Source organism: Narcine bancroftii, chromosome 3, assembly GCF_036971445.1.
Source record: "Narcine bancroftii isolate sNarBan1 chromosome 3, sNarBan1.hap1, whole genome shotgun sequence".
In the NCBI taxonomy this organism is placed as follows: Eukaryota; Metazoa; Chordata; class Chondrichthyes; order Torpediniformes; family Narcinidae; genus Narcine; species Narcine bancroftii.
The window spans coordinates 363,074,602-363,096,951 of NC_091471.1; positions in this window are offsets into that span (position 1 = coordinate 363,074,602).

Below are 22,350 nucleotides of genomic sequence, written 5' to 3' on the forward strand. Positions count from 1 at the left end.
ACCAATGAGCTCCCACAGGGTGGTCCTGCGGGAATTATCAAGCAGCATTTCAACAGAGCTCTGGGCTGCCCCTCTCTATCTGCCTCTCGCAGCTTGTCTCTGTCAGTATTAGTTCAGCTCCCCAGGGATGAGGCATACTCCAATTCAAGGCTGATACTGAAGCTGTCAGGGATTCAGGCAGAGACATCTGTCTACGCCACCTCCCACTACCAAATCCAAAAGTTCCACTTCAAATTCCAGTTTACTGACTTGCAAAAAGAAAAATCAACCTCTTTTTCTTGGAACTCGCCTATTATTGTCCCAAACTAAAGTTCCTAAAGGAGTCCTGGCTGCAGCTTCCACTAAATATCAATTTTAAATGTCCATGTATTGCTGAAACACTTGGGCAACTCTGTACATTAACTGTTTCTTCACCAACCCCTCTCCACCCCACACTTTGTTCTCATGATTGTAAACCAGTAGCCGCTGCTACCATCATGTGGCATCTTCCTCAGCCCCGATTATTTTTCTACTTCATGTTTCTGCACTCTTGGATGTGTTGTCTTGAGCCCGGGTGCCACCTGACGGCTGCCAATGGATTCTGGCAACATTGGATTTAATATGATGGTGGAACTGGATGATGAAGAATGTTTTAGATGATAGGAGGATATCATTGGAATTATTCATTTGGTACTAAAGAAGCAGCTGGAATTCCAGCTGAAGAAATGTTCATTTGATGAAAAATGGACAATAAATGGAAGAATAATTGGGTGGGGGTCCCCCAACTATCTATTCAGGTGTAGGCTGATAAAAAACGTTGGTTTCCCTTTATTCCCTGTGGATGCTACGTGACCTGCTAAGCTTCTCCAGGATTTGTGCACCATACATTGCGGTCCAATTTTTAGGGTAAGTTTTTGGGGGGTCGACTAGTACACGTGTTTTATGTTTAACCATGGTGAGTACCTACGTCATTCAGGGTGTCAGAAGTTCCAATGGGCTGGCAGCTGTGACCGGGTGTTAAGTCTCCATACGAGTCATCAGGAGCTCAGAGGGGCGGGTGGCAGGGGCTGAAGCGAGAGTCCTTTGTTGGGTTGTCAGGAACTCTGGTAGGTGGGTGGCCAGGCCCAGAAAATAGGGGGTCGACTTTTACGTGGTATTGGCTATGACATGAGCATGTGCGGCATTGAAATAAATGGAAGAGACATGAAGGAACAATGAGATTCTGGAAAAGATGTCCATGGCAAGTAGTTATCTTATTGGATACCTGGCTTTGGTCGCTGAGGTAAGAACGTGGTGTAATCATACTAGAATAAAACAGGTCAAATACAGAGTACTGTGTGGCGTTATGGTGATCATTGTGCAAGATTAAATCTGATTTCATTAGAGAGGGTGCAGAGGAGACTCTCAAGGTTGTTGTCAGAGCTGGAGAATAGTGTTATGAGGAGAGTCTGTTGAAACTGGGTTATTTTTTGGAAAAAGGAGAGATTTGGAGCAGACAAAACAAAATTTTTTACTGTACTTGACAGACCTGACAGTAAACAATTCTAGTTTGACTGTACAGGTGTGTAAAATGCTTTGACTGTATGCACGTTCTTACTTCCTCTGGTCACCCCTGAATGAATCAAAACTTTCTTAGCTCAATTTAAATAAACATCTGCATTCATTGTGAACTTTTTACTTGAGTTGCACTTACTTCTTTCTTGTCCATTTGACTCTCAGCGCAGTTTAAAACTTGTGTTCTTAATTTCCAAAAGGTCGTTGACTGGTTTCTTCAGAACACCACCCCTCAATCCTCACTCACTAATCTTTCCCTTTCATGAGAATCTTGCCCATATTTTCAGCTCTCGTGCTAAATTTACCCTGTCTTGCTACTTTTTTTTTCATGCATCATTATTTTTACTTTTTATAGTAATGTTGTAAGATGTTGCTCGATGATGCTGCCAGAAACACCCAGTTTTAATGCCTTGTTCATGACAATAAATCAGAATTTGCCTCTTCTTCCATATTGGCTTCCTTCATTGATCTAATTTCCTCCCATGTTCTGAAAAACGTGCAGGTTAGTAGATTAAATGGCCTCTATAAAATTATTCCTGGTGTGTAAATGATTGAAAGTCACATCAGCAATGTGGAGAGGATAAAAAGTGTTGGGATCAAAAATAGTCTGTGCTTACTCAGAAGCTTGCCGTTTCTCTAAGGACGCATATCAAATGCCGTCCCCCTACCCTCTTCATTTGTTTATCCGTGGGGAGTTGTCTACCCATTGTGGCCTTCTCTACGTTGGAGAGGCTGGATGCAGACCGGGAGATCACTCACTTCACTGAGCACATTTGCTCTGTCTGCATCAGTGACAGGGATATCCCAGTGATGGAACAAGGTACTGGGGGCACGTCCTCACTTGGCTGGGCAGGCTGACCCGCCTTCGGTACCTGTAGCTCCTCCCCATAAGATCCCCTAATAAAGGCTGAGAGCCCTAGTCGTCTCCCTCATACCTGCCTTGGACATGAGCCAGCAGCATGTAGAGGGATTTCTGGTTCTTCTGATCAATAGAACCTTTGACTCTCGCTTCGTGTCTGCGAGTGGTCATTGATTGCACCGCAATCCCAGTGGCCAACCATTTCAATTCTGCGCCGACTCCCATGCTGACATGCTCTTTTAAACCAATACCACCTGTAAACTGAGGAGCAACACTTGATTTTCCGTCTGGGCACTCTTCAACCGGATGGCATTAACATCAACTTCTCTAGTTTCTGCTAGCCCACTCCCCATTCTCCCTCTTTTCCTGTCTTCTAACCTGTAGTTCTCCACTCTCTTTCCACTCCATTCACAAAGTCTCCCTTGTTTGCTGGTGTGCCCTCCTTCTCTTGGGGACTGTGCTCATCCCCCTGCCCTTCCCCTCTCCCCCACCATTTTATTCAGGAGCCTGTCTACATTTTGCTGATACCCTGATGAATAGCACAAGCCTGAAACGTTGATGATGTATCTTTGTGTTTGTTTGCTCTATAAAGTACACTGTTTAACCTGCTGAGTTTCTCCAGCATCACGTTTTTACTTCAGTCACAGTGTCTACAGACTTCTGTGCTTTACATGTCTGCTTTTTGCTCATCCTTTGATGAAGGGTTCAGGCCCAAAGCGTTGGTTACCCTTTACTTCATATAGATGCTGGGTGACCTGCTGAGCTTCTCCAACAATTTTTGACTATTGCAGGTAAAATGCCAGTCCATTCTGATTGCCCCCCCCCCCCCCCCTTATTTATGGACAGATTTCCTTACAGATCAAAAGCAATTTAAAGAAAGTTCACTAAACAGATTTGGTGAATTTTCATTATGAGATGGTTGGACCTATACTCAGTGGATGATGGAGCTGGCAGGGTTAACAGTGAGGGGATGTTTTTTTGCTCCAGAGCACTGTAAAGGCTGATGGAATTTTGGGCTGTAGGGAAACTGAGTGGGCAATAGGCTGGAAAGTGTTGAAGCCAGAATCAGTCAAGTCATGATCTCTAATGAATAGCAGAGAAGTTTGGGGGCTGAACTACCACGACTATTATTCAGATCTTTCTGTCTTGGCCATGCATCACTCATCAATTTTATTCAACTCCAACTGCAGTTTATCATCTTCAAAATCCTTCATATTGTTCAATTCTTTATTCAGTTCCACTCTATTCTGTTATCTTTCCTCAGAACCTCCAAATTACTAAATCCCTTCACCAAGTAAAGCTTTCTTCACAGACTTGCATTCAGAAATTCTCTCTTAACCCTTTCATTATTCCTTCAACTTTTCCAACTCTGTCTTTCAATTAAGATTCTGGATCTCAACCTGCTTTATGCTTGGAGTTCCCGTCCTTTGGCACTCTTACCTAACAATTTGCACTGAATCTACATTGGCAATGGGCAATCTTTGGCCAGAGTTTAGGGATAACTGCCCAGCAGGGCACATGGATTTTTCAGTTCCAAGTCTCAACCAGATGGTTTTGCCTGCCACAGTGCAACTCTGCCAACATTCCACAAAATTGTTGGCCTGGATTATTTGTTCAATTCCATGGAATACAATTTGAGGAATAGCACTTCTGACTCGGAGGTGGGAGAGCAGTGGTTATGGGATCTCTTTCAAATTGTGAGATAATTAATATCAAAATTGCTACATTTGCACATGGAAATGGAAATGCAGATGTACACTTGTGACTATGTATGATTTTTCACCTTATGTTCTCTTATCAAGAAAATTAATATAGAAAATGAGTTAATTTGGTATTGGTGGAAACAAAATGGATCGAACATTTTCAAATCCACACTGAATAGATAACAGTAGAGATTGGGAAAGTTAAGTACCGGTGCAAATTCTCCAGTCTGTACCTGACACTGTTCCTGAATTATGAATGTATGCTCAGAATTTGCTGTAAATTTTAATTATTGGTTGAACTAGCATTCTTCTGGTGATTTTAATCTATCAGAACATCTGTTTGCTCCTTTCAATAAATGCTCTAACATTGAATTAGCAAATTAGTCACTTGGCAACATCAAGGTGCCAGATGTCTGAAAGCACACTGTGTGTGTTTCACTGCTCCATGACTTGTCCACTTCCACGGTAGCAGGGGGCAGAGTCGATGAATGGAGAGGAAATTTGGAAAACCTATTGCCAAGGCAGAAACCAGGGATGTTTATGGCCTAAGTTCCAGCCCTCAAGTTGCCTCCCTTCAAGCCAAATGTTTCTAAATCAATGAAGGCACTGTGAATTGCAGGTAGTACTTAGCCCAGCAACTCTTTGAGTCTTCTGTGTACCAGATCCTAATTCCCTTGGACATCAGGAACTCTAAGCAGACTGGTGATGAATGGTTTGTAAATTCCAGATGAAGCTTTGCAAATCTTCATCAGAGCCGTCCAAAACAAAAGGTGTGGGGCAGTAGAGCTTATCAAAATTAGAGTGTGCAAGAGCGCAGAAGCCTACAGAAGATAGCAAATACAGTCAGGCCCATCACAAGTTCTGACTTTCCCTCCATTGAAAATATCTATGAGATGCCCTGCATCACAATGGCAGCGACATGACCCTGGTCACAGCCTCTTCTTCAGACAGAACCTTGTAGTCCAGCAAAGTTCAAAGTTCAGATTTATTGTCAGAGTACATACATGACCTCACATACAACCCTGAGATTCTTTTACTTGTGGTCCAGGCAGAATTTCTACTACTGATAACTGTAAATTGCACTCTGGATAAAGGTATGTACACAAAAGAGAGACATACAAACAAATATAGAAATGTAAACAGAAAAAAAATAAATATTCAGCAATAAATAATGTGCAAGTTAAGAGTCCTTAAATGAGTGTTGTTTAGAAGCCTGATGGTGGAGGGGCAGCAACTGTTCCTGAACGTGGGGGTACATCTTGTGGCACTGTACCTCTTTCCTATTGACAGCAGCGAGAGCAGGTCATGTCCTGGGTGGTGTGGATCCTTGTTAACTTCTGCTGCTCTCTGATGACAGCATTCCATGTAGGTTTTCTCAATGATGGGGAGAGTTTTGCCTGTGATGTACTGGGCTGTGTCCACTTCCTTTTGCAGGGCTTTCCACTCAGGAGGTTTTGTGCCCCCATATGAGGCCGTGATGAAGCCATTCATCACACTTTCCATCTGGATGTACCCTCTATTCCAGTGGTTCCCAACCTTTTTCTTTCCATTCACATCCCACTTTAAGTATTCCTTATGCCATAGGTGCTCTGTGATTAGTAAGGTGGAAAGAAAAAGGTTGAAAACCACTGTTGTAATTGTACCTAATTGACTCATTATGTGCACAGTTTCATAACTCCAAAGGAAATGGGCCAATTACAATCTTTCTCAAGCAAAATATTTCAGTAACAATTGCATCTAGAGCAGTAATTCTTAACCTTTCCTTCCCACTCACATCCTACCTTAAGCAATCCCTTACTAATCACAGAGCACTGATGGTATAGGGATTACTTAAAGTAGTATGTGAGTGGAAAGAAAAAGGTTGGGACCCACTGCTCTATTCAACTCCCAACGTGCAATCAAGCGTACTTGTGTCTGGTTCCAAAGAGTTATCTGTCTTGGCAGTGAACTGAGGGAGCGTCTGTTTACCACCTTTACAAGCATCTCAGAAGGAAATGATGAACATTGATCAGGATTCCTGGGTTTTTGAATTCTGTAGTCCCAAATTTTGGACAGTATAATATTAGTGTCACGTCAGATTATGCTAATCTTTTAGAATTCACTCTTTAATCTCGATATTAAGATGTTCTATCTATAGATATAGTACTTTTAACATAGCGAACACTCCATGATGCTTCATTGGACTCTAATCAAACAACAGATGACAATGGCCCATGGATGACCACAGATATTTGGTTCATTAGTTTATACAGGGTGTCTTACAAAGCATTTTGATAACAAGGAAGTCATTTCCAATGCAAAACTGTGGACAAGAGAATTTTAAGCACCTGGATCCCAGTTTCTTCACAATTTACAACTTACATTTCTGAAGCCCATGGCTTATCCTCTGTAAGCTCCAATAGATCTTTCCCCTTGTGCTGCTCATATATGGGCTGTCATAAACTTGGGATGGGCTCTGTCATTGTAGCCATGAATGGTGGCAGTGTGTCAGCATGGCAGAACTTTGTTTCTCTTGCTTTGAGATTATGTTCACAAGTTGGCCAGTGGCTGACTGCCGGCTTTGGTGCTCCTCTCCCTGCCCCTTCCTCCCTCTTCTACTTTCCTCCTCCTCTCCCCACCACCCCACTTCTTATTCAGACACTTACATGTTTTTGCTTATCCCAGACAAAGGATCCAGGCCCAAAATATTAGTAACCCTTTACTTCCTAAGGATGCTGGGTGACCTTGCTTATGCACATTGGTGCATTGCATTTGACTCTAGCATCTACAGATTTTTTGTTTAACTGACTCCCAGTCGTGTGTGATGGTTGTGTCAGTTTGAGGCCAGCTCCTTGCTGGGTATCTGCTGCAACGTGGCATTTAGCTACAACCATTCTTCAGCCTTAAAGGTTCACAGGACTGCACTGTAAGGGGGACGTGTTTTACAAGAACTTTGACAAAAACTATCAATATTTCTCAGAGTAAGGCTACTGTAGTACTTGTGCACAAAACTACATGATGTGCACACGCCGAGATGTTCGGCTCGGGCCTCAGTTGTAACTAAACCTCGGATTCACTGATTCGTTTTCAAGTTTTAAAAAAAAATTTATACATTCAGCACGGTAACAGGCTCGACTGCCCCACAATGATACACAATTAACCTACAACCCCTGTATGTTATTTTGAAGACACTGGGAGAGCGAACAGACCCCTTGCAGACAGCGCTGGATTCGAACCCGGATCACTGGTGCAGTAACAGCATTACATTCACCGCTTCACTAACCATGCTGCCCCTTAAGTTGAGCTGAAACAAAGGCTGAAAGCAAAATCCTTTGGCTGCTAACTGGGCTTCACAACCCATAAGCTCAATGCTCCACTAAATGATCTAATTTTCCCTTTGACCAGAATTAATTGTGAAGCTTCAGACATCCCCTGTTAGCAACATGAACTTCATTTCACTACAATGTCAATTTTTGGAGGAGAGGGTTTGATGACATCATAGATGTCATCATCTTCAAAGTCGTATAACTGGACCAGTTAGTTCGTTGTTAAAATAACGTTTGCCCAGGATAACCTCATAAGTTCCTGGGTATACAAATGATAAAAACAATAAATGAGATCCAGTAATGAAAGTGATTCATTATGGGAGTTCCAATTTAGACACGTATCCATCTCTCTGACTGAAGAAATGAAGGTTCCTCATTATCACTGCAAGGTCATGCTAGCTAAAATTGAAAATCACATAATTTTATTAATTGTTCCCCCGAATCAGATGGAAAATTCCCAACCCAATTTTTCTGAAACAATTCTGGATTATGGAGGGATCATTTTTATGTATATTTTTTTAATTGCAACAGAATACAAGTACTGATTTAGTCTGTCCAATACATTATCATTCTAGTTTACACTTCCATTTACAACCATTAAAATGTTTTTTTTAAATGATACCCCAATGTTGGATCCAATGTTAAAGCAGTGGTTCTCAACCTTTTTCTTTCCACTCACATCCCACTTTAAGTATTCCCTCTGCCATCGGGTACTCTGTGATTAGTAAAGGATTGCTTAAGGTGGGATGTGAGTGGGAAGGGAAGGTTGAGAATCACTGCTCTAGACCCAATTGTTACTGAAATATTTTGCTTGAGAAAAATTATTGGCCCCTTTCCTTTGGCATTATGAAACGGCGCACATAACGAGTCAATGAGGGACGATTATACCAGTGGGTTTCAAACTTTTTCTTTCCACTCACTTACCACCTTAAGCAATCCCTTACTAATCACAGAGCACCGATGGCCTAGGAATTACTTAAAGTGGTAGATGACTGGAAAGAAAAAATTGAGAATCACTGGGTTACAGGATAAGGTGGGCTCTTGGTTGCAAGAATAAAACAGATCTGCTAAATCAGCAAGTACCAATTCAGAGTTTGAACATGAAGATCAGTACAGAGAGCTGCTATGAAGGGTTAACCAGTCTGTAATGTGATGCCCTGGGTCGCTATATCAGCATCACAAAGCTGCTCTCTTCGATTTTTTTTCTGCGCTCTCTCTCTCTCTCTCTCTCTGACTCTCTCTCTCTGGCTTGTGTGTCTTCCTTTGTTCACCTGTCTTGAACTGTCCATTAGTAATCAGGGATTTGGGATGGATTGAGATATGTTGAGTCAAACGGATTGTTTGGATTAGTCCCCATTTATGAGACTAGTAAAACTGATAATTAGTTTTGGCTTTTATTTAAAAAAAAATCAAGGTTATGCTAAACTACGCAAAACTAGAACATAAAAGCACAAGAAAGAGTTGGGCATTTGACTATTTGAGTGTGTTGGAATGAGATCATGGCTGATCTGATTTTAGCATCCTTGCTTGTTTTCAAGAATCCTTCCCAATCAACCAGAAGTGATTCTTTCTTGAATACATTAATTTGCTAAGAGTTGCCATTCACATTGGAGGTTTAATAGACTGCTTCTATACCTCAACAATGCTAAGGATTTTCCCTTATAGCCCTTGGACAGTACACCCATGTCAAAAACAAATGAGTTCCTAACCTGTTGGGCATTTAGTTTCATCCTGTTCATGTAAGAGTCACCAACATCCAAGCGAGGAATTAGGGGTAAATAAAGATGATGACATCTTGCAGCATAAATGAAAGCCATTGAATAAAAAAATGTCCAGTTACTCAGCCTCCCCGTGTGAACAGGGGCTCAACTGTTAATGATAGCAATAAACTCTTCAATTAACTTTTAAAATGTTATGCAGGGATCATGTCATTAAGGTAATTGCACTTCAGTTGAAATACTCCTGAAATAGCAGGATGGCTCAACATGTTAAATGCAATACTATTGTAATTCTCTGGTGGAACTGACATGTTTAGCAACATTCACCTGATATAGGAGGTTGTCTATGGTAAAGGTTTAGATAATTATAAACATCGGTGTCGTTCTGTCATTGGAATAGTTGAAGTTTATTTGCTTCATTGAAACTAAGTCAAGTTGAATTGAGTTTATTAACGTTTGATGGCACAAATACAACCTGACAAAACAGTGTTCTCCGGTCCTCGGTACAAAACACGCAGACACACAGCCAGACATAGCACACGTAGAAAATAAAACATATGCAGGACAAGTATTCACATACACAAATAAATATATATATTTCGACAATATGAGAGTCTCGGATGATTATTGTGAGCAGTTCCTTGGACCGTTCAGCGTTCTCACTGCCCGTGGGAAGAAGCCATTCCTCAGCCTGGTGGTGTTGGCTCTATGCTCCTGTATCTCTTTCCTGATGGGAGAGGCTGAAAGATGCTGTGTGTGTGGTGTGGAAGGCGTCTTGAATGATTTTTACACTCCCTCTTCAGAAAGCAATCCTGGTGGATAACGTCGATGGAGGGGAGGGAGACTTCAGTGTTCTTCTCTTATGATCCTGTGGATTGACCTCTGATCTATTTCTATTCAGCAACTGCACCTACACCGTGATGCAGCCGGGCAGGATGCTCTCGATAGAGCTCCTGTATAACGTTGACATAACAGTGACCCGCTTCAACCTTGCCTGCTGTACCACCAACACTGTCTCCCCTAACACCTCAAAATTCACTGGTGGGATAAGGTAAACATTGTCAAGGTTCTCTCCGGAACCTGCTCCCCTAGTGTTTGGGCCTTGATTACTCTCAGTCGACTACCAAAGGTGGTCACTTTGGTTGAGTGTCTGAAGCCAGACTCCTGAAACAAACTATTCTGAGTTTTGTCTTGAGAAGGTGGTTTGAAAAAAGAATCAAGGATGTGTTTGAAGCTGACTTTGAAGTAATGCAACATCCTGACATGACTGCTTAAAGTGGGGAGTCAACGGGATGGAATTGAGAATCTTTATGCTATGCATCAGGAGAACATCGGAGGTTCCACTGTAATATCTGCTGTCAGGTGGGAGGGTGCGGAAACCTCAGAAGTTAACCCCTGCCCACTCCGCTTCCTCCCACCTGCCTCTTTCACAGCCCTTACCTGCTCGGTTGTGTGGAAAAGTTTGTGGTTCCCACACTGTCCCCATTAGCAACATTGGAACTCACATAGTCAGTGTGTAAATGATAGTCTCTGATTTTCTGACTTTGGCACGGGTTCTGGTTTATTAAAATGATTGCATTTCATTGAAATTAGTTCCAAAATAAATAATTTTCCAAAATAATTTTCTTTCCTGTAATCAAATTATTCGTCTCCTTGGAGGTACATTGGTGAAGCTGATAAAATTTGAATCTAATGCAAAAAAATCATGAATTTTCTTAATGTCAGTTATGTTCGTACCTCACAAATTGAATTCAGCCCATATAAATGCAATACAGTGCAAGTTTCTGGATAACTAGAACATTGCAATGGTTAACATAATAGAATTCTGAGCGTAAGAGAATTTCTGTAAAAACCTGTGCAATTTGGTGTAATTACTTGTCACTTTGTGCCTTGTCCTATTTCCCTTTTTCTTGTTGCTACCTGTCACTATATTCTTTGTAGTTTAGAATATCCACAAAGTAGCATCTCTGTCTATTTCTGAATAGAGCTCTTACAGTTTCTGAAGTTTCCTGTAGCGTTCTGTAATCTGTGACATTGCTTGACACCTAGAGTATTTCCTCCCAGAATAATATTTCCCAGGTGTCCATTAAAACAATGCTGGGTTCATGTAATTAAGTATAACTTGGTTTTAGAGCAGCATAAATTGTTTCATAATGAAACACTAATTGGTCTGATATAAATATTCTTTCTTTAAAAGTCCATTGATCAACATTTTCTCAACACAATGAAGAATGGCTATCATAATCAGACCATTTCTAATTCACTGTGCTATTAAGAGATTACAAGGCATCAGGAAATGATTGGCTGAGGAACAAGTCATTTTCATATTTATTTGGGTGCTGTCTGAACAAATTTGCTGCCGGGTTTCATGTTACAATAATTGCTTCATTTCATTGCCTGTGAAATGCTTTGAATTGACTTGAGGGTGTAATAGGTTCCTATTCATAATATCACTACTGTGCTAGAGACCATTCAGCCCTTCATTGTACATCAGCAACAACGATGTGTCACACGACAGAGAAAGGGAGGAAAATCTCATGATCTGGTGTAAGAGTAATAACCTGAGTCTCGATGTGGACAAGATGAAGGAGATGATCGTGGACTTCAGGTCAATTAGGAATGACCACCCTCCACGTCATGCCAAAAACTTGGCAGAGGAGAGAGTAAAGGGAACCAAGTTTGTTGGAGTCCACTTAACAAGTGACCTATCGTGGCCACACAACATCTCCTCATTTGGCAGGAGGGCACAACAGCAACTGGACTTCCTGAGAAGACTGAAACAGACAACGCTACCAGCCACCATCATGTCAACTTTCTGGAGGAGGTCTTTTGAGAGTGTCCTGGCCAGCTGCTATAGAGAATTGGATCAGAGGTCAATCCACAAGGCTATAAGAGTGGCAGAGGGGATAACTCGCCAAGATCTACCAGGATCGTTGTCTGACAAGGGCGCGTAAAATTATTAACATCCCGCACACAGCATCTTTCATCTGCTCCCGTTGGGAAAGAGATCCAGGAGGATCAGAGCCAGCACCACCAGACTGAGGAACAGCTTCTTCTCACAGGCAGTGAGAATGCTGAACGACCAAAGGAACTGCTCATACTTACCATCTGAGACTCTAATTTTTATTTGTATATATACATATTGTTTTCTCCTGCATATGTATTGTTTGCCTCTGTGTGTGTGTGTGTGTGTTATGTCTGGTTGTGTGTCTGCATGTTTTGCACCGAGGACTGGAGCACGCTCTTTCATCAGGTTGTACTTGTGCAATCAGATACTGGAACTTTAGTCAAACTGCAGGTTTTAATTTCCTTCTGCTTGTTATCATTAGGGTTACAGCCAATTCAACTGCCTCCTCAATGACGTTTTATTTGTGATGGGGCTTCTGCCTCCTTCTCGCAGTTCCAGATCCCCACTATTTTTGAGGTAAGAAAGAATTTCCTTAATTCCCCACTAACCATTCCAATACTTTTAAATCTATGTTCCCAAAATGTCAACACATCTATCAAGGGGAAAGAAGTCCGCCTTGTTCAGCTATCTCACATCTATCCCCTTTATTTGCAAGAAAACAATCCCATTTTAAATGGTGTCTCCTTAATTATCTCTTTTGGACTCATTCAATCATGTCCTTCCTGCAGTGTGGACGTACCTGAACATAACAGCAGAGGGCAGCAGCCCTGCCTATAACTCAGTTTGCAATCAGGAGATGTGTCATTGATAAAATTGAATGAAATTAGTGCAAACTGCTCTAAGTCATTGTGAATGACAGTAATCCGGAAAAGGGAATGCTTTTTGTTCAAGCCTCTTATTAGGAGGATAAAGTGAATGGGATGTTCATTTCATACTTGAAGGCTGATTTTAATTGCATGCTGTGTTATCTGCTGGCCCGCTGTGAGTAATGCAACATGAATCAGCCTGCCTGTGGTCACATCATCAGGCTGAGACGATGGGCAATCCATTTGAATTTCTCTGTATTTTGTTCCTTTTCAGTTCATTTTTTAAAAATTTTTTTCCTGAAAGCATTTGTGCCATGGGGTCTAACAAGCCTTCATGGGAAGGCGGACTGTGAAAGGTAGAATACTAAACTACTATGTGAAGCCTCGCAGTCAGTTCCCCCATTTCTTCACCTTGATATACACAAGAGCACATTGTACGACCAACGTCAGTCCACGGCATTCAAGACTTGACACCTGCTCTGATAATTTCCTCATCGCACTAGGACCAAATCTTCTGACTAAAGCAAGCAACTGCAGTTTTTCTCTGTTTCGCAGTCACACATATAACACTGTGCTCTCTCGCTGGGCTTTGGGAAACTTTCTAATACAATCTCGTCACATCACTATCACCGGGGGGGGGCAGTGCTAATTTCTTAAGGTGGTGGGGCTCACCAAAAATGGCGACAAGGAAGTGCTGGAGCCGCCCAACGAGGTGCCAGAGTGATGGTCCAGGTAAGCGCCAGCAATGCTGCACCCCTGATTACCACTTTTTTTTTGCGGGGAAGCCAGTGGAAATCGGCTTCTGTATTTTGTACCTTACTGCGAGATGTGCATTTTCTTGTTCAGGACAGCCCGAAGTTGTGACAGCCATTAAATATAGACAGGGGAGCTTTCAATTCTGAGAGAAGGCAAGGCTGCAAAATGATGGTTGCAAGTAATTCTCTATGTGGGTAAATGGAAACAAGCTGGGTGACTGCTCACAACAGCAGTTTGTAAAAATTGTATTGCATCAGTTTGATCCCAACCTGGAGCTGTGCTGCCTCAACATTGTTGCTCCGACAGGCCAGATGTGAGTCATTAAGTATCTCCAATCTCTTGCCGAGAGAGGAGTGGGAGGCGACCTTGGACTGAAGTTCTCGGTGAGAGTTTGCATCCTTAAGCTGGAAGGTCAGTTCTAATTCGGAGAGAAAGAAGGAAATACAAACCATTTTGCTCTTAGAGAAGCTAGTATTGCTTTTTTTCAGTTCTGGTTGTAGAATATTTACAAATTTTGGAATTCCCTCCTGCCAACTAACTGGGTTAGAGCTTCACATTCCTTCATTCAACTCCAAAAGCTGTTGAGAATTTGGTTAACCTAGAGAACAGCAATTTTAAATTTAAATTTAGACAGCAGGGTAACGGGCTCTTTCGGCCCACGAGCCTGTGGTGCCCCAATTACACCCAATTGGCCTACAGACACCTGATACATTTTTGAACGGTGAGAGCAAACCAGAGTACCTGGAGGAAAACCCACATGGGGAGAACGTACAAACTCCTTACAGACAGCACGGGATTCAAATCCTGGTCGCTGGTGCTGGATCAGCGATGTACTAAGGAATTATGGGAATGTGGGACTTTGAAATCCTGCTGCAATCCACGACAAATCCATGACACCTCCACCCTTCAAGCCATCTCCAAACGTACTGAAACATCCTTCGACATCTTCATCCAGGCCATTTATTTTTTTAAAAATCACCAAGTGCAGGGGTCCCAGAGCAGATCCCTGCGGAACCGCTCTAGTTACTGATTTGAATTGCATTGAGCTATTGCCTCTGCACGTTCTACATGGGGAACCATTCAGACAAAAGTAATGCTCTGGCCTCTCCGTGTGACCGACGGATCCTATACCCCACCATTAAAAAGACTGAGCTGCCAAGATTGTTCACTGTAAATTGGAAACGCAAGTCGCCGGGAATAAAATGGTACCATTATGGTGTATGACTGTTGTAACAAGAGTGGTCGTTGTATATGTCTGGAATGAAGAGAGAAAAAAAGACAGACATGCTTCAGTAATGTGAGCCAGGCTGAGATGTGAGTGTCTATATAGTAGCAAAAGGGTTAAAAGGGGTGGGATTTGTCCTCTTCCTGTGCCTGCCCCCGAGATCCATCCCAAACAGCTCCTCCCAAAGCAGATTTTCTCGCGTTGCCCTTTTTCGGCAATACTGGGCGCTGTAATTTCCTCCCCAGTGTTTGCAGTTAGTGAAAGTGCAGAAGGCTGAGGGGCCACAAGCTGTCTTTATAAGGAAATTGAAGCTGCTCTCGCCTAGTGACTGGTGGAAAGTAGCAGGAGGAGGTAACAAAGAGTTTTCTGTTGCTAAGGCAACCCTCAAAGCAGAATAAATCCTTTTTGGACAAAATATGAAAGACTGAGAAAAATCTTTTATCTTATGGAGATGTGGCTGTGTTTTTTTTTTCATCCAACCCATTAGTGTTTCACTCGATCAGCCAGGATTTGCTTTTCAAGGGTTTGTACATTTTTTGCTTCATTGCAGACAAATATTTTCAAAGTTCAGCCCCAACCTTAAAACAACTTCAGACTTCTCCTTTCACGACCCAAAGCCATTTTGACACCTGCAGTGAGCAGACGGAAGTGCACGATGGAACAAATGAGAAGAAGTAACTGACTACCAATTCTTGGGAAAGCAATAAGGATGTTTGCCGGGGTGCCTTAATCACCTATGGCGGCATTGCCAAAGTTGCTGAAACTTCAGCAATACCTCTGCTGTGGGCCCAGGAGAATGGAGACACTGCTCTGCTCCGAAGGGTTCAGCCCCCACCCCCAGTCCTAGAGGAGGCTGTTAGAGGAATCAACAGTGTTTTTAAACGATGTGCTTGACAGAAGCCATGAGGAGTTGTGGACTCCAGGGGAGCAGCGGACCGCTGCAGGGCACCATAAAATGGGAGAACAACCCCCACCCCAGTTGAGAAGGAGAAACCTACAGGGCAGTGCCTACGGTGGTGGACCAGCGGCTGAGGGCTCACGCAGGCTACAGGCAACTTGCAGTCAGGGGACCTGCGCAGACTGCAGGAGACTGGGAAGCAGGTATCAGAGCCGCGATTTGAAAAGGCCATGAGGGTAAGAAGGGCTTCCAAAGGGCCTTGGGCCCTGAAGGCTTCCTGATCGAGCTTTGGATCTGGAGCTCGAGTTTGTGAGGCTGCAGGAGCGCTAGAGGCAAATCCACAGACACTCAGCAACTCTGAATAGACTCTCTTTTGCTTCTCTTTCTCATACTTTAAGAGGCTCTGGACTACACTAATGGAAGCGCCTTGTCTGCCGTAAGGCGGGCAGAAGGCAATTTTGTGTACTAATACGTTCTGAACTGTTACGTGACAAAAAATAAATTGATATTGACTCTGGGCTGACACTGGTCAGAGAGATTTGGCTCTTGGAGTGGCAAAACTAGGGGCATTCTGATCCATCAAATCTCTAATAGCACAGAGATACTCCAAAGCAGCCATTCTCCACAAGGGCCACAGCACATTTAACGGGGATGGGGGTGGGGGGTGGGGGGGGGGGCTAAAGTCATGATTTTTTAAAATGTTTTTTATGCAGTTGGTAGGAGAGAAGAATCAGAATGAATAAGTCATGAAATTTGTTGTTTTGTAGCAGCAATAATAGTGCAAAAAATTAATATAAACCATAAATTAAAATAATAACGGTGGATGAAAAGTAAGGCCATGTCTTTATGATTCAGGAATCTGATGGCAGTGGGGAAGAAGCTGGCCTTGTACCGCTGAGTGCTTGTCTTTAGGCTCCTGGACCTTTTCCCCTGATGGTAGCTGAGTGACGAGGGCGATGGGGGTCTTTGAGGATAGAAACTGCTTCTTTAAGACACCGCCTCATGTCGATATCCTCGACGGAGTGAAGTCTGGTGCCCGTGATGATGCAGGCCAAGTGAACAACCCTCTGGAGCTTTTTCTTGTCCTGAACGTGGGCACTGCCATACCAGGCAGTGATGCAGCCAGCCAGAATGGTCTACACCACACATGTCAAACTCTGACCCGCGGGCCAAATTTGGCCCGCGATATAATTATATTTGGCCCGGAAGATCATTTCAAAAATGTATTAGAGGTGGCCCGCCCTGCAGCGAGAGCCGATGCTGTTTTTTGGTAATGTCACCCCCACCATCCTCCCCCTTCATTGCACATCCTTCCCCACCCCCTAACTATCCCCTCCCCCCTAAAACCACCCCCCTTAAAAGATGGCCAGAATATTCTCAAAAAGGAATCCAGAATGGTAAAGTTCCACAAACCTTCTGCTGGGAATCCTAACAACACCCGGGCATCAGATCCACGGGACGCGGAGGGAGCAAGAGTGTTGCAGGTTGACCATGCAAACTTTGAGAACGGGGAAAACAAAATTGTAACACGAGAAGTCTGTCGATGTCATCGGCCGGCAAGCCAGTTGGAAGGCTCCCCGCACAACCAGTCACTTCTCCCACCTGTCGAGCGGTGCGGCGGATGGGCGAGCGCCTGTGATTTCCTGTCGGCGCGACGGACATGGCAGGCTGCGCACGGCCCCTGCTGTTCCGCAAAGGCTGATCGGCAGCGTGCTGGGCCTGAGTGGGTGGGTAAGCAGGGGTGGGCAGAGGGTGTAGGTGAGGAGTAATGGGCAGGGGAAGTTATGGTGGTGCGAGGGGAAGTTAGAGGGAGGGATGGGTAGAAGGAGGGGTGGATAGGGAAGAGGTAAAAGGGGAGGGGCAGGGCGAGTAGGGGAGGGGTGATTAGAGGGTGAGACGGGTAGAGGGAGGAACAGGTTAAGGGGAGAGGCAGTAGAGGGGTGTGTATAGAATGGGGTGGGTAGAGGCAGAGTGAGTGGAGTGAGGGGTGAGTAGAGGTTGGGTAAAGGATTGGTCAGGTAGTGGGATGGTGCGTCGAGGGTGAATAGAGGCCTAGAGCCTGAGGAGTGAGTAGGAAATGCTGAGTCCTGATGCAGGCCAAAATGGACACAGCCTGTGAATGCTGACGACATCTCCACAGGGACCAAATAGGTTTCCCTCAGGTCAACCAAAGGGTGAACTTGAGCTACCTACTCCTGACCTGTAACATTATCCTCCTAAAGTTATATCCTAAAGTTTAACATTACATATGTTGATAGAAGAGAAAACATGCAGATGTTGTTGAAAATTTTCAATAAATATTTAGTTCGGCCCTCGACTTAGTCCAAGTTTTTAATTTTGGCCCTCCGTGAATTTGAGTTTGACACCCCTGGTCTACACGGAATGCCTGTAGGAGTTTTTGAGAGTCTTCAGTGACGTACCAAGTCACCTCAAAAACCTCATGAGGTGAGCCTTCTTTGTGATTGGATCGATGTGGAGGCTTCAGGACAGATCCTCGGAGATGTTGACACCCAGGAATTTTAAATTCTTGACCCTCTCGATTACAGAGCCCTTGATAAGGACTGGGTCGTGTTCTCCTGACTTCCATCTGAAGTCCACAATCATCTCCTTGGTTTTGCTCATGTTGAGCTCAAGGTTATTGGCGCGACACCACTCAACGAGGTGATCTAACTCGCTCCTGTTCGCCTCCTTCTTGCTGTTTGCGACAACTGTGGTGTCATCGGCAAACTTCTAGATAAACCAACTAAACGTGACAACTTCACAGAAACACGGGCCCATATACTTTGATCCCCATAGCCAAAAAAGAGGTAGAGAATGGCTGCTTCGAAGAATTTGGTATTATTGGTGCAACCATGTTGAAAACTGAATTCTTGGCTTCTCTGCCCCTTCACCTCCACCACAGCTGAAAAGGGTTCTGACAGAGAAACAAGGACAGAGATCCAACCAAATATAGTAAAAGTCCTTAAATCCTGACTACTCGGTGATTGGGTTGGTTTGGATTTTCCAGAATCTCAGGCATTTCTTTTTAAAAAAAATCAAATTTAAGGAGAATAAAGTAGAGAGGAACAGGTAAATTTTGATAGTTTATTAATGGAACATTTTTATCATATAAAAAACAAAAGTACAAAAAAAAACTGTGGGCACTGTGGCTGAAATGCTGGAGAAACTCACCAGGTCAAACAGTGTCCTGCCTTTCCAGACCTTGCACACTGTTTGACCTGCTGAGTTTTTCCAGCATTTTGCATTTTTACTTGGAAATACTTATTCATTAATTTCCACGACTTTTGTTCATCTGTGGCGCTTGCCCATACTCGCATGTACACAAAAAGCCCACACAATTTTAAAAGTGAGAGTTCTTGAGAAGTCTGGATTCTCGGGTGGTGTGGAGTTTTACTGTATTCTGTTAAAAAAAAGCCGTGTCTGATTCAGCGTTATTACATGTGGTTCACATTATTCATAATTCAACACTGGTTTCTCCTATTGTTAAAAATGATTTGTTATTATCTATGTTGTATAATTTCATTAATGAGTCATTTATCTACCTATAATTGTACATCAGCCAAATATTTTCCTATCAATACTGTCAACAGCCATAAATTTAACCAATGCTGTGATTTCCTTCATCTCTGTCCTCACCTGCAAGGGTGTCTTGGTTATTCCTTAATTCTAGTGATTTGCCTCTCCCGTTAGCTGAGGTATTCGGGGCTTCTTGACTGATGTCCTGCCGACCAACGGCAGCTTCATAGATCCACCCCTGTACCTCATCCCTATGCCTGCTGCACATCATGATCTCGATTGCCATCCTCCTGAGCACCAACATGGGGCAAGGGATCGATGCGTATCTTTTGGCATTTGATGCCCATTTTCTTGCAGAGTCGTCTATTTGAAGCCCCACCTTCCTACCTTCTGACGTGCCTCTTCCCAGTAGCTGAACAATGGCTCGTGGATGCCGTTCCCCATCAATGAGGGATGTACATGGTGCACCCACGTCAATCCTTCTGTTCGCAGGGTACCAATTAATGCAACACCCTGCAAAGCCTGTGTCTAATGCAGTGAGGGGATGTTCATTTTCGAGACTGCTGAATGGACCAGCAGCACCTAGGGTTCTCTTCTATGACCTCCTTTCACTTTAGTCGTCCTTGTCTTTTCTGCCTTTCAGTTGGATTTTCCATTGAAAATCCTTCCTGTGACTTCGTGAGGACCAAGGAGGCACTGCCATTATTGCTTTCAGTCTTATGGCTGACACCTACAGTTTTGAATCTCATTTCCATGAATGGCTTCCCTCCAGAAAACCACATACAGTAAAACCCGTGGTTTCCGGCACCTATAGGCATTGGTAGATCCTGGATAAGTGTATTTTCCGGTTGCTTGAGATTTATTCTTACAAATGTCTAACTAAAACATTTGCATTAAGAATAAACAGTTAAAAAGACAAAAATACTGTACTTACACTGAACAAACTTCACTTGCATGAATCTATAAGCCTTAAAGCATTTGCTTTATTTTATTTATTTGCAGTCACGTTCTTTTGAAAACATTTAACTGTCGCTGCATCTGCAGGTTCCTCCTCCTCCTCCATGCAACTGCCGGAAAGACAAACAATAACATTATAGATAATTAACAACCCCCGCCCCCAGTTTAAAGCCTTTGACCAGGGTGACCAGTACGCAGGAATAAGGAGACACTTTGAGAGAATCACCCCAACGGCGAGCGGCATCAACCAGCTCTTCATCCTAGGCGACGCCATTGCTGTTTCACACAACTTTATTCAAACAGCAGCTACAAGCAAAGTTCGACCAAGGCCCATCGCTGGCTCCCATCTTCACCAAGAACATTTCAGAGAACATTTACTTTTACCATTTTAAATATGCATTTCTCACCTATCATTTTTTTTTAATTATTTTTCTCTTTTCTTTTGCCAGTTGCTGAGGCTTCTAGTTGCTTGAATTCCAGATATCAGGGGTTTTAGAGTATGGAGTCAGGATGCATTCTAGCAAGACTGAATGTATTGCATTGTTATTTACTTCCTCAAAGTAAGGATAGATTGTTGAACTTTACACCACGTGGAGTGGTTGGGATGCATAGTGTAATTGCATTTAACAGGAAGCTGGAATGGGAGGAAGGAAGGAAAGGCAACAATGGAAGAGTTAAGGAAGTAGGCGGTGGGGGGGGGGTTTGTGGAATGTAACCACGAACCACTGACGGGTCAAATGACCATGTCATCTCTAGGAAAATTCCTGTTTTCCTCAGCTGGGGAAGATTTTAGTTCACTGTTGAGCAGTGTTCTTGGAATCTGAACTGCAAGTAGTGTGAGAGAACTCAGCTTGTCCCTCTGCCTTGGGTTAGCTGATGGTAATTGCACCACAACAGCTGGCCTTTGCAGGTGAGATGGGACTCATTTAGGTTAGAAATCAACCATACCTCGTTCTGATCAGTATCTAACCACCTCCGCTGGGCAAATTCGCCCATGGGGTTGGCTGTAATGGTTTCTGCGGTGAATGGGTTGCTACAATCATGAGTAACAAAAAAGGCCCGAAAAGATCAATGCAGACACATGAATGACTACACACCAATTTCCTTGCTGGTGACGGAAGACCTTGTGTAATACTTCTCTCCCCCTCTCTCTCTCTTTCTCTCAGCCTGCTGTGCATCCTTTGTGAAATACAGCAAAGGATGTTGAATGAGGAAATAATGATTCTGCTGTCTAATTGGAGTAACTTGACTCATTAAAGACTGAAAATTTTTTTTGAACAAGACTTTTTTTGCATTATCAAAATGGCAACTAACATGATAATATACTATTTAATTTGCAGTCTTATCCGCAAAAAAGTAAAAGGTTTGCAAAATACATGGACCCATAATTATGAAAGAGAAGCAATTAGTAGCATTTATTAACCACTTTGAGAGCCTTGGGAAGGTTTGTTTATATGGAGAAGTAAAATGTAACTTGTCATTCAAAGAACTAATTTATGACAAGTTCCTTTTACAATCTCACCACACAATCGTTGAACGATTAGAAGTACCAACTACATCAGCAAGTTCCCACAAACAGCAGTGCAAAGGTTGAGAGGGAGAGGAGCCGAACCCAGCGAGAAGGGACTAGCTTGGTTGGAATGGACGGATAGGCCAAGGGGCCTGTGTCAGTGCTGTGGAACCCTAACTCTCTGTGACTCAAAATAAAAACAGAAATTACTGGAAACACTCTGGTGGTCAGGTAGCAACTGCAGCAAGAGAAGCAGAGCTGACATTTAGGGCAGTGGTTTACAGACTTTTTCTTTCCACTCACATACCACCTTAAATAATCCCTATACCATAGATTCATTTAAAAAAATTTAGATATAACTCACGGAAACAGGCCAATTCGGTCCCACAAGTCCATGCCACCTAATTTACACCCCATTAACTTACACCCTGGTAAGTTTTTGAAGGGTAGGAGGAAACCAGAGCCCTCCACCCCCCCCCCGAGAAAACCCATGCAGACTCAGGGAGAACGTACAAACTCCTTTCAGACAGCATGGGATTCGAACACAGGTCGGGTCCTAATTGGTGGCGCTGTAAAGGTGTTGCGATAACCACTACACCAACCGTGCTCTGTGATTAGTAAGGGATTACTAATGGTGGAAAGAAAAAGTTTGAAAA